Source organism: Anas platyrhynchos, chromosome 3 (assembly GCF_047663525.1).
Source record: "Anas platyrhynchos isolate ZD024472 breed Pekin duck chromosome 3, IASCAAS_PekinDuck_T2T, whole genome shotgun sequence".
NCBI lineage: Eukaryota > Metazoa > Chordata > Aves > Anseriformes > Anatidae > Anas > Anas platyrhynchos.
Window position 1 is genome coordinate 41,213,106 of NC_092589.1, and position 12,935 is coordinate 41,226,040.

At 40.4% G+C, this 12,935-nt stretch overlaps 1 long non-coding RNA gene across 11 annotated transcripts in view; it reads left to right on the forward strand.

Annotated features, from left to right (window-relative positions):
- Positions 1–12,213, forward strand: part of LOC101795266 (uncharacterized) — a 36,697-nt gene extending 24,484 nt beyond the window's left edge. For 6 of the 11 annotated variants that reach the window (XR_002400006.4, XR_002400009.4, XR_002400007.4 and 3 more), the window contains one exon: positions 3,968–12,213. This is a non-coding gene — a long non-coding RNA (uncharacterized lncRNA). Of the gene's footprint in view, positions 1–288; positions 3,943–3,967 lie in introns of those variants that run through there. The other 5 variants (XR_011808241.1, XR_011808243.1, XR_011808242.1 and 2 more) reach the window with 4 other exon arrangements.
- Positions 12,214–12,935: the final 722 nt, after the last annotated feature.

The following is a 12,935-nucleotide window of genomic DNA, read 5'->3' on the forward strand; positions in this document are numbered from 1 at the left end:
TTCAGCCCTGAAAATAATTCTGCTCTTTTGTTTCACGCTTAGCTGAGAAAGAGCTGAGATCTCCCGATACAGATGTTACCTTTACATAATAGCTTATATCACAACTTTTCCATCAAAACCAGTGAAAGTTGTGTGGGGATGCCTGGCTTTACTGGGACTTCCAGCACGGTACTTACAGAAAGTTCCAGTACAACTTATTCTGAAGCACAGACGACAGATATGTGTAGTTGTCTCTGTGCTCTCTCTGTATACTCTCTTTCTCTCTCTCTCCCTCTCTCCTTTTTAAAGCAAGGTTTTGAAATCAGAGCAAGGAGTCTAAAGTCCAACTGGAAACTGATTAACACTGTCTCTGGGATCAAGACATCCTCATTGCTAGGCAGCTGAAGGGAAAGAGGTATTTTCCATTTCAGTGTGTCTATATATACTACGTATTACCAGTAGCACTTCTGTGAGCAGGAGGAATTAGCAGCAGCCTTAGCAAAGGATCAGCACTTCTCTATAGTCTCACAGAGACTCACCATGCTTCATGATGCATTATTTTCTAAGTAATAGTTCTGAAAGAAGCAACGCCTTATCCTTCCAGCCTAGGAAACCAGAGTTCTTTTCAATTTCCTGTGTGAAGACGTCCTTAGCATTCATTCATGTTGCAAACTTGGCAGCCCATAAATTGCAGCTAGCAGAATATCCAATTAGCCAAATGTATTATGAAAATTAAATGCCATACTTGAATATTAGCCTTCATGTAACAGAGCACTCTTGTGTTTCTTCTGTTACTGTCTGTACTAATAATCAGTAGCACTCTTTTGCTGTCTGGTTCATTTTATGTTGTTTCAAATCCTAAATTTCATGCATCGCACTACTGTTATTTCTGGGCTGACATGGTACCAGTGCATTGTAGAAGATCAGCAGAGAGTTTTTGGCAGTGCAGTAGGGACTGACAGGGACTTGTGGTGCTGCCCTTTGCTCTTGGGATTGAGGCAGGAACAGAGGCTTGTGATGGGGAACAGGACTGCATGCTGCTTTCTCTTAGGCACAAGCAGTTTGCAGCTGAAGGCAGAGGAGGTTTGGTTTCTGTGCACCTCTTGTGCACTGTGAAAGTGACTAACTGCTCTTTCATTTTGAAACTGAAAAGGAAGCACATCAGCTTGTGGTTCTGATGCTAAAATCATTTGTTTAAATGGTAATTCTTGTTTCTGAATCCTGATGATTTGATTTTACTAATTGTGAATTTGGAGCATTTGCAGACTGAAGAATATTTCAGCAGTTTCTATCTGACATCAGTTTTAATGTCTTTCCTCATGACTATGGGGATAAGTACTTCTCTATAAAAAGAATAATGTTTCTTGTGTACAGTTATATGGCAATTAAAAAATATGATTATTTGGAGATTAATGGTAATAGCAGTTAACTGCATTATCTACTTGGCCTGCTTACAGCTGACTCATGGCAGCATCCTGAACCTACAGCTCCATAAAATGAATGGTAGGCGTTATAGTACATAGAAACCTTGTTGAAAATAATATTGAAATTTAGATAATCTCTTAGGAGCCCTGTCTGTACTAAACTGTTACTCTGATCATATTTACGGCTTGAATTCTCACTACCTGTTCATTCAGAAGTAGGTTTATGTTCTGCAACCTCATCTTGACATTGCATTGTAAAATACTTAAATAGTATTTTACACATGGTATAAATACATGGATGTTGTCAATAGATAATACGTCATTGAAAATGAAAATATAACTGATCTTTTGAATCATAAATGACCTTATGAATCAGGAAGGTGTGTATTTTGCAATGTTGATTTAAACACCAGCCAGAAGAAGGGACAGTGCAGGTAATTAATATCAATAGATAGGTTTATTTCATTTTAAGGACAAAACAGAAGCACTGGATTCACAACTTTACTATTGGCTGCATCAACTAAGAAATGATACTCATGACTTTTTCAGGTACTTGAACAAGCTTATATACACTACAAGCTGACCATGAGCCCTTTCTGTTTATTAGAAAATTGTATACTTAATACTTGAAGAAAGACATTTTTTCCTTTCCACCTTTGCAACACAACTTCTGTATTTCCACATCCAGCTCAGAATAATTGTTGCAACTTATGTTATCCATACAAAGCTACTTGCTATCATATGTTGGTGTTGACCTGACTTCATCATACCCCCAGCTCCTGCCTTTAGCTTAAACTCCTGCAAGGCCAGTTTAGTAGTTTGAATGAACCTGTTACCTGTAATACAGGTATGAAGAGCAGCACTTCATAGAAGTGCTAAAACATAGACTTGCAAGAAGAAAAGATTTATTCTTGACTTAGGAGATGTTACTTTATGTATATTTTGGAAAATTGAAGGGAAATAAGTAGCCTTCCATTCCTTTCCCTCCCCAAGCAAAGAAATGAAGGCATTTTGGAGGTGGATATTTGAGTTGTGCAGCATGGATGGGATTATTTAATAAGTATTCTTTCTTTTTCTTTCATTACATGAGGTTTTGCTTTTCTTGGATCACACAAATTCTTGTAAAAATGTAACAAGCTACTATTCTAATATGCCAAATAAGAAACAGATGGATCTCCTTAAAGTAATAGTTTATCACTAATATCAATTGGATCTCACGTTTAGGGACCAGACACCTCTCTTTCCTCATGCCAGCCTTCTTAGCCTGAACAAAGAGGCACTTCTAGCAATGACTTGCACATGACAGAGGAGAAAAAGGAGGGTTTATTAGCTTCAAAATAAAGCACAGCATTTCTTCTCTTTTCACAATGTATTCTTAACATGCTATAGCCTTGACTATTATGTGCAAAGTTTTCTGTGGTCAACTGATTTAAACAAAAAGTTTTACCCTGTTCCTTCACACTAACAATTCAACTGGTGTAACTCCATTTCTTCAGTAGAATTCCTCTGACTTACGTGTGTGCCTTCCCACTTCATACTAAGTAGAGCTATGTTCATGTGACTACAAAAGAGCCTTTTGAATTAAGAAAATAAGAGTTGGTATAGTGTACAATAGGGTGTACAAAGCACTCCTTAGATGCCAATGTATGCGTTTTAGATTAGACCTGGGTAAAAGCAAACATGAGACGGACTCTGTGTTTCTTGACTGCTCCCAAAGGTATTACAGCAATGCATGTGAGCTGAACAAAAGATGCTCTTCTGAAAAATCAAATAAAACTGAGATGTTCCTTTACTACTGGTATTTTCTTTTATTTGGGGTATTTCCAAAGTTGGACGGGTGGGATGTACAGTACTTGTTTGTTGATGGAATGATTACTTAACCTAGATAAAGCACATACATACTGTTATTTTAATAAAAGAAAGTAGGCTCGTGTTTAGAAAGGAAATATAATACAGTAAACATCCTTTTGTACTGTTCTAGTTATTTTTCTAAACTTGTGTCAAGCTTGAGATATTTGCCTTCCAAAATAGATTTTTTTGCAAGAGTCTGCAAGTTCTGTAATACCTTTTCCAGTATCTGCTGAGTGAGCCAAAGGTCTGTGGTCAAGTGGGCATCTCAGTTACAAGTCTTTATTGAGCATCTAATGCATTAGGCTTTAACTTGCAGAGACCTTTCTCTTCCACAGCAAAGCTGTTGAGCCTTTCATTTTCGGCTTCATCCTAGATCCAAGGAAAACACCAGAAAATGATCCAGTCTCCCACTGATGATATCTACAAGCCTCGGATGTCCATGATGTTTTGGTGTAACTATTCAAAGTGAACAGGAAGATTTTTTTGTTGTTTTGTTTTAAATTTGATTTTAGAGCAACCTGGAAACACATGGAAAGAACTTATAAAGTTAAAACTGTAAACATTTCCCTTAGAGCTTGATTACTTCTTGGGAGTTATTGAAGTCCTATTAGGATGTCTTATATAGATTTTCTCACCTTTTTGTGCATCCCTCCCTTATACATCTTAGAATGACTTTTAATTAAAAATTTGTTATGTCTACTTGTGTTTTCTAGATGTTATTACAGAATCACAGAATTTCTAGGTTGGAAGAGACCTCAAGATCATCAAGTCCAACCTCTGACCTAACACTAACCAGTCCTCCAATAAACCATATCACTAAGTTCAACATCTAAACGTCTTTTAAAGACCTCCAGGGATGGTGATTCAGCCACTTCTCTGGGCAGCCCGTTCCAATGCCTAACAGTCCTTTCAGTAAAGAAGTTCTTCCTAACATCCAACCTAAAACTCCCCTGGCACAACTTAAGCCCATTCCCCCTCGTCCTGTCACCAGGCACGTGGGAGAACAGACCAACCCCCACCTCGCTACAGCCTCCGTTAAGGTACCTGTAAAGAGCAATAAGGTCGCCCCTGAGCCTCCTCTTCTCCAGGCTGAACAAGCCCAGCTCCCTCAGCTGCTCCTTGTAAGACTTGTTCTCCAGACCCCTCACCAGCTTCGTCGCCCTTCTCTGGACATGCTCCAGGGCCTTGATGTCCTTCTTGTAGCAAGGGGCCCAAAACTGAACTCAGTACTCAAGGTGCAGCCTCACCAGTGCCAAGTACAGGGGGGACAATTGCTTCCCTAGACCTGCTGGCCACACTGCTTCTTATGCAAGCCAGGAAGCCGTTAGTCTTCTTGGCCACCTGAGCACACTGCTGGCTCATCTTCAGACGACTATCCACCAATTACCACTCATCTCAAACTGTAGTAAGGTTACCTGCTTACACAGCAGAGATCAGAATGGAGCTGCATGTAAGTGCTGCTACCCACAGAACTGAGGGTAACAACACTGAATTATTTACTATCCTGGGGTGTACCCATTCGGTGATCAGCTCTTGTGAATGCATCTGACTTGTACGTGTTCATTGTTAAAATGAATATATGCCTTTGCTACTTTATTACCCATCACAGGACTCCAGATGGAAACACCCTTCTTAGAGAAAGAGATTAGATTAGGGAGTGAGAGTGGTGCAAAAATAAGTCATATCGCCTTCATAAAGAGGTTTGTGTTCAGGATCAGTTCAATGTGCAGCTGCAGGAACCTGATGCCATCATCTGTGCTTAGACCTGCCATACAAGCAACCATTACAAGGTACTACAGACCTTCTGCATGTGACAAGAAGATTAGCCAATCACTCGTGTTGCTGGCATCTGTGAGATCCTCCCAGGTGCATTTGAGGGTGTTGACTGGGATGTCAAGATGGGTTCCCCACAGGAGAAATAAGTTTTCTTCCTGTATTGCTGGAGCAGATAAAGAAAGTCCAGAAACTGCTTTGATGCTCAGCTATGATAATGGTGGGCTGAACATGCCCTAAACTGAAGATGTGGTGTCAGTATGGAGGACAGAGCCAAAGTATTTGCCTTATCCTGAAGGGAAGAAAGGGGTGCACATGGAAAATTGCCTGAGTGTTTTGTATTTTGTATTTTCTTTCTTTCCATAACACCAATTGTTCTGTTACTATAAGCTAACTTGCATTTCAAATCTTGTCCTAGAAATATTCAAACCAGTTTGTCTTTTGTAGTAGTTGAAGATTGGTTCAAAAACTGAGCTTCTGCCTGGTGCAGCGTTTGAGGTTGTGGAATACGTAGGCTTTTTGTCTTGAATTAGAATGGAGAGTCGTAAGTGTTTGCAGAAAAAAGAAGTGAAATGTTTCTTTTTGGTATGATCAGATCAAATATGAAAACAAGAGTCCTATCTTTTCAGAGAAGAAATGCTGGATATTTGATGATGACTATATTAATGACCTTTGAAAATGCATTATAAATCCAGGGCAATGTCAACATTGGTATTAGTGGTGGATAAGTTTGTTTAAATAGCATTTATAGCAGCTAATTCATGAAACACAATCTTTTGGATGTTTAGAAATGTCTTATTATATTATTATGCTTAGAGCTTATAGTTATTATACTTAAAGCTGACCTGTTGCTCATTTAGCTAGGACTCAAAAGTTGTTCTTGCAGTCTGTCACTTGCTTGGAAGGAGGAAAGGCTGGCAAAAAGCAACATTGCTAATACTTTGTTTCCAGTGAAGAGGCACCAATGAAGTTCAGGTAGACTACAAAAGCATTGGGCCTTCTCCATCGGAATGGTTTTATGTACCAACATATTTCACTGTCAAATGCAGTCAGAAAAATCCTTGTTTAGTGTCTCTGAACAATGCTGGTACTTTTTTTTTTTTTTTTTTTAATTTTTTATTTTTTGCAATGAACAATGCTGGCCACACTTATCCATGGGATAGTCATTAGTAGTTTGATTAGCATTGTTCTGTAATATGTCTTTTCAGCCAAAACCTAACGACCTTCCCCTCAATCACCCTCTGTGAAAAATATGCTAAAACTCTGTAAGGAACAATGAAGTTTTACAATCATTCAGTGAGCACACTTTTGTTCTTCTGCTGTGTCTTTACAATAAGGGGAAATATGCAAAGTGGTGAGCATCCTCATCCCCCACTAAGTTCAAGAAGAAGCACCAGATTTCAATTATTCTTTAATATCTCTTTCTAAGAACTTTCCATTCAGAATTATCATGATGACCTTAACAGAATGTTCTCTTTCAACAATGAGGGTGTTCATATTTTAAATGAAAGACAGTATGTCATGCTGATTTGCAAAAGCCCCTGGTATTCCATAGGTCTGAGAAATCTCCTGCATGTAAGGTCTTTTGTACAATCTGGTGAGCAGTTCTGGTGTTAAAAGAAGGACATGTTCAGCTCCTGAAAGAGAAGAGGCTTGGTATTACAGCACGAACTTTGTACTGAGACATGCCTGACTCTAAGCTTCGGTAGTGTCTGGTGGAAGAAACATTCCTTTGCTTTTTGAATTTGGGATTGATAAGCATGATTCCCTCTGCAGCCCAATTTTTGTTTCAGTCAGTATGAGAAGAAAACTGGGAAGAAACTAATCTACTAATTTCTGCAGATTATGCAGTACATTAGGGCTGAGGCTTCCCTGCTTTCAATCTGGGTCACAGACACACTGCCATCATCAGAAGGAGTAGGCCCAACATTTACAGGATGCTTCTTGCTATTTTCCATAACAGACCTGGTTTCTATACCCGCAGACCTGATGTCTTCTTGGGGTCTACAGAAGAAGATGAAACTTTTTGCCACCGTTGGATAAAAGCATCAGTGGGGATCAATATACTCCGAATATTTTTTAATATCAGGTGAAGATGAATAGGGAAGTTGTAAAGAAAATTAATCTGTTAGTTTTCTTCTGTGTTTCAAAACTGAAACAATTACTTAGAATTCACTAAAGAATGCAGAAAGATACGTGAGGCACCCTATATGGATATCTGTACTAAGATTACTCTGTATCTGCTGTGGTGGTAAGCACTTTGCCCGTGGCACTGACCGTACAGTTGTCACTCAGCAACAAAAGCTAGCAATTCCTGACTTCTAACAATCTGTGGATGTGATTTGATATAAGGACAAGAGCTGGAGCCTGTTGTGAAGTATGGATGGCTGTAAAAGGCAGTCGTCCAGGCTATCTTAAAAACAGTGATGTGTGAAGGTGGCTGATGGCCTATCTAACTTACCCCATCTGTTCCAGGGGAACTGAAAGGATGCACATCTCCATTCTCTCTATCGTAGACCTGGTGAGGTTTTCTATTAATGGGAGAGTGTTCCTTTCCATCAGTCTGTGGGTCACTGCCAAACAGCTCTGTTCCTTCTATATAACTCAGTGATATCAAATAGATGACATACATGACATCTTCTGTCTTATTTTTCTGACCAAGGCTGAGAAGCTGTCTTCTCCATGAGGTTAAAAAGGCTTGTTTCTGCTGAAATTCTGCAGAGATGGAAAATGATGGCTGCCTTCCATGCTGCTGAGAAGAGCTTGCAACCCCTGATAACCAATCTTGCACTGCTTGCTTCAGGGCCAGTGTCTTACTCATGCATCTTGTGTTGGCAGTCACAGACGATTATTTGAGCTGGAAAGCTAGGCCACCAGGCATGAGGTGTCTGTTTTTGTGGTTTAGAACCTGGGTTTTGGCTTGCTGCAATGTTATATTATGTAATAGTAGTCTTTTGAATCTGCTAAAGTGAAAACTTTTAACCAGCTAAGATCTGGGAGTGGAAGACCACATGCTGCTGAGGTTTCACTGGTGCTGCGTGGAGCAGGTGAAGCAGGGAGTTTGCTAAGTGCTGTTGAGTGGTTGAGGGGTGGGGGTGCAGGTCACAGCTATTTATGGAGCCTCACTAGGCTTCTGGAGCTGCCATAGGGCAGGTGCAGGCCATGACTAAAGCTCAATAAATAAGAGTGATGTAAACACTCACAACCCTGTAAACATGTCCCCTTTCCTGTTTCTGTCCAGAGGGAGTGCTCTGACTCATCTACATTATGATGAATGCTCATCTGCTTTTGTTTCTGAGATGCCCTTGATCTCTCTAGAGATACACAGAACTCCTGCATATCAGGACCTGTGGCCCCCTGCATGCCTTGGGCATCTATCCTATTCTTGTTTGAAAACTGTATCTGTCTTTGGATATCTGCCATGCCAGCCTGCTTCCTGCAGGTGTGTGTAAATTGAGAGATTTATATGACCATGTCCCTGTATTATGCATGACCAAGCTCCAAATAGTTTAGGGCATGACATTGTTTTGGCTTGCTGTCGAGCATGTACCCTTCAGTAGCTGTGGTTTGGTCCATTTATGGCCCAGGATCTAGATGGTCCAAATGGCATATACAGCACATAAATGGTACATATAGCCACACTGCTCTCATCCAAGTCCCTGATGCAAAGGAAAAGGAGGTTCCCTTGTGACCACTCTCCCAGTGAGATGGATCAGACCAGCCCTAGTGCCCACCTTTTTGTGGACCATGGCCTGTCTCTGGCTGGAGCGACCAGGGTCTGCCCAGCTAAAATCCTTTGTACACTACCGCTGTGGCCTAATCGTAGTCACAGAGATGAAGGCATAAATGTGGCCATAAATAGGTAAAAGAATTGAGAGTACTGCAGTATCTGTTTTGCAGGAGAGTTGCACTCTGTAGGTAGTTGAGGGCGGTAGTAGCAGTGTCCAGTGGAGAAAAGCATTTCTTTCTCCCCACAGAATATTAGGAAAGGGGCCTTGAAGATACTTACAAAGAAAGTAGGACATCCAGAAACATCATTTCCAAACCTTTCATGACTGGATAAGGGGAAGGAAGGTTTCCAGCTGGGTGCAAAGGCAATTGAGGGCACAGTGAAGTACACAGCTGATCACAAGTTTTTCCAGAAGAAATGGATGTTCTGACTTCATCTGAGATTTAGACTAACTCTGAGCTTCAGATCCAGCCTTGGGTCTGTGTTATGGATCAGTAACTGCTGTTAGGTCATTTTAATCAGGTTTCTCTCATTTTATGAATCAGAAAATATAATGTTACCTATGTGTGAACATTTACCCCAAACAGAAACATTTTCAGCAGCTCATGGGCTTGTCAAACTGGGCAGGGGTAGCTGTTGTGATGTCGAAAAGGCACGGCTTTATTAGGCTCTGTTAAAATGGGAAGGGATTCTTTTTCAGCCAATTAGTATTTAAGAAAAAGAGCAAAACCCGTGTCTTCCTCAAACACAGCACACCATGTACTTCTTATTAAGGACAATGTGTGTGCTGAGTGTCACATTTCAAACTTCAGCTGTTTTTGCTGTTTCCCTATTCAAAAACAACTATGGTTAGAATTTCATTACAATGGGAAAAGTGTGTGTGTATATTTGTTTCCCACTGTTCCATAGCACAAAAGCTGCTCGGAATTTGCTCCCATTTTAGCAAGATGTATTGGTGTTTTGTTTTCTTTTGTTTTTAGCCTAAAGCGTAAAAAAATTCAGCTTCAAACGAGGATAAACGCGTGAAACCAAGAGGCTAAAGCAGAAATTATTTTCCAAGTTTAACTGGTATTGGTGCTATTGCCGTGATAGCTGGCTGAATTCTTCAGCTAAGGATCTCAAAGCACAAAAAATGAAAGGTGTAATTAGTGTCTGTGCTTCTGGATGTTCAGCTGAGATTACTTGACATAGTATGTTAATTCTGTAAGTAGCGTTGTGGCTTCTGTGTTTCACTGTAGGAACCTTCTTTTTGTGGCTGAATCAGAGGTTCTAGGGCTCTCTGACACTATTCCAACCACATTATGTAGGGTGAAAGGGTTAGTGTACATGTCTAATTTGACAAGATAAATGAAGTGAAGGAACCAGTCTTTATTGTTAAGATAGGGAAATGAGGTGAGGGAGACATATGCCAAAGATCAGATAGATTAGGGCTAAGAACTGAGGCCATGTCCTACAATTCACTTAATGATAAGAGAAAGTATTTCTCCTTGGTTATGGCAAACTAACAGAGGTAATGCGCCATATTATACCAAAGTCCGTTGAGGTCTTTTGGATTTCCCTTCTCTCCTCCCCTGCCTATTCAGAGCAGAATGTATTTTTGCTAACGATTTTGCAGTGTGTTTGTACTATATGTACAGGAAGCTGAATGAGTGTCTGGGGACCTTTTAACTGGATCTATAAAAAGTCTGTGTCAATAAAATCCTGTCAGATCTATCCTTCAGTACCCTGATTACAGAGGAGGAAAAAGAAAGCATTGCTCAATGTGACTGCAATATTCCAACGAGTAATCTTCTCCCATGTGGTCATGTTTCCTCAGATAAGAAAAATTACCGCTCTGGTGTCAGTGGGGATGGGGTCACTGAATGGGAACAGGAGAGTTCTCATTTTTTTCACAATGGACAGTTGTCCTGTGTGTTTTCCTGACTGGATAAACTATGTCCATGGTTACTGGGCAAAGTTTATTTCTGTAGGAAATAGGTAACCATGTTTGTGCAGTGGGGGTATCGAGACACAGAGGATTTGAAAGGAAGGGTCCAGAGGTCATCAGCAGAGGGGATATGATGAGGAAATGCAATGAGATATATCGTGTGGATTCTGGCATATACTTCATGGGATGCTTCCTTTCAAGCGCTGGTGAGCAGGAGAGGTGAATAGAAGCTCTTTGATAACACAGCAGCAGGGTGAATTCGTTTCAGGGCCAGCTCTTCACCTTGTATAAAACAGTGCAACTGATTTATGCCCACAGAGGATTTGGCCTGAAGCTTTAATTGCTTTTTTGGCTAAGTTCTGTTTTCCTTATGTGTGCTCAGACTATCAAAAGAGTGTTAAATGTTATATTTCACCCAAACCTGTTGCTCCTGCCACCTTCTTTGTTTGTTATATTTGCTATATATTGCTGCAGACTAATTTTATTTCATTTCACTCCAATAAAAAAAATGCATCCAGAACCAGAAGTGGCTCCATGAATGCCAACAGCATTCCTAAACCGTCTTTTCTTGTTAAGTGACCAGTGGAATGCTGACGGGCTATAAACGTAGAGTTAATCTTACCAGATAATTTATGCTGTTGCTACACTGTTTGTATCCTGTGTTTCCACATTCATCCTCCTTCAGGTAAAACTTGTGCTAAGACCTTGTGTTATGTTATTGCCTAGAGCGTCAGGTAAACTGTGGCTGCTGCTCATGTAGGTATGAGCTGGGTGCTGGGGAGAGGGAGGCGTGTTGCTCAGAGCAGACTAAAGACCCTGCCCCAAAACCAGGATGGAATGCTCCAACAGCTGGTTGTGGTTGAGACACTAACTCTGCCTGAGTTAGAACCTAAGGTACATGGTGCCTTACAAAGGACCATCTACCTGAACTGGATTTACTCTTGCACACTGTGTAGATCTCACAAGGAGAAAATGGTGGTATTTTCCCCAAAGGGATGAAAGTCTAAAAGGACAATGACAAACAAATAGTGGAATGCAAAAGGGATGTTTTAAAATTGTTTCTACAGGTAAGGATCAAATGCTTGGAGACACTAAATTATTTGCACAAGATCAGGCTAAAAAATGTGGAGTTAAACTGAAATTTCAGACCAGAATCTTAATGGTAGGATGCTAACTACTTGTTTCATTGTTGCCCTGTGCTTCTTTTGGGCCTGAGTATCTATATCTTGATTATACTTAAATAATAATCAAATATTCATGGTAGAAAAGAAGGCTGTGACAAGTTCAGATGTGACTGTATACCTGGCTTCATGTTACCATACTTTTGAAATGGGTGGTAGAAAGCAATGCAAGAAGTTTCCTCATCTGCCTCAGCACATAAATCATCTGGCTGGCTTAGCAAAGAGCTGGTGACCTCGTGGATGGGTAGCTGACTAGCTTTATGGTGGAGGAACTCAAAAAGCACTCACTGAGACCATTTCCATTGTAATACATATCATGATCTGGTAGAGTAGGCTAGAAAAAATTGTTCTCATTAGAAAACTCATCGTTACATTCCTCTTATCCTTCAAAGGAACTCAAAGGTTTCAGATTGTTGAAATCTCTCTAGAGGGTGGGTAGAAAGGTGTGAAATTATGCTTTACTACACTCATAGTAAAGGATTTTTTTCTGCTTGGGTAAGATAACTGTCTGAACAGTCTTCCTATCTGTAGCAGCCTCTCTGTGTTACCTTTTTTCTTGCCATTTACATGTTCTTAGTATTGGGAAGCAGTAATGCAATCTGATACTTGACAGTTTGTGTTGTACAATCAACCTGCTACTCTTACAGCAACAGTAATTCCTCATAGTTGCATGTTTTTATATGGCACAAGAGACTCATTGGTCCTCAGAGCCTGCCTGAGATGCTGCTGGAGGCTCCAGTCAAACAAGGTGAAACTTTGAGAAACTACAGTCACTTTTCTGTTAATGCAATCTGTCTAAGGGAGCTTCCATGTCAGTGGTCAGCCTTTTCCTTGACTGACCCTCTGAGCTAAGGGTAATGTCAGTGGAAGCTCTGTGCCCTGAGTGCAGAAGGTTTTATGATGGTTTGCATTACAGGCCGTTGATCTGCTGCATATAAATAAGGGTGATTTGGTACCATGCAGGAATACTGATGATTTGTGTTCTAAAGGTCCTGTCTAGATTAGGAAACTGTGGACCCTCACTTAGTGAACATACAAGAATGGAGCACTGATGTATACTCTCCACTATC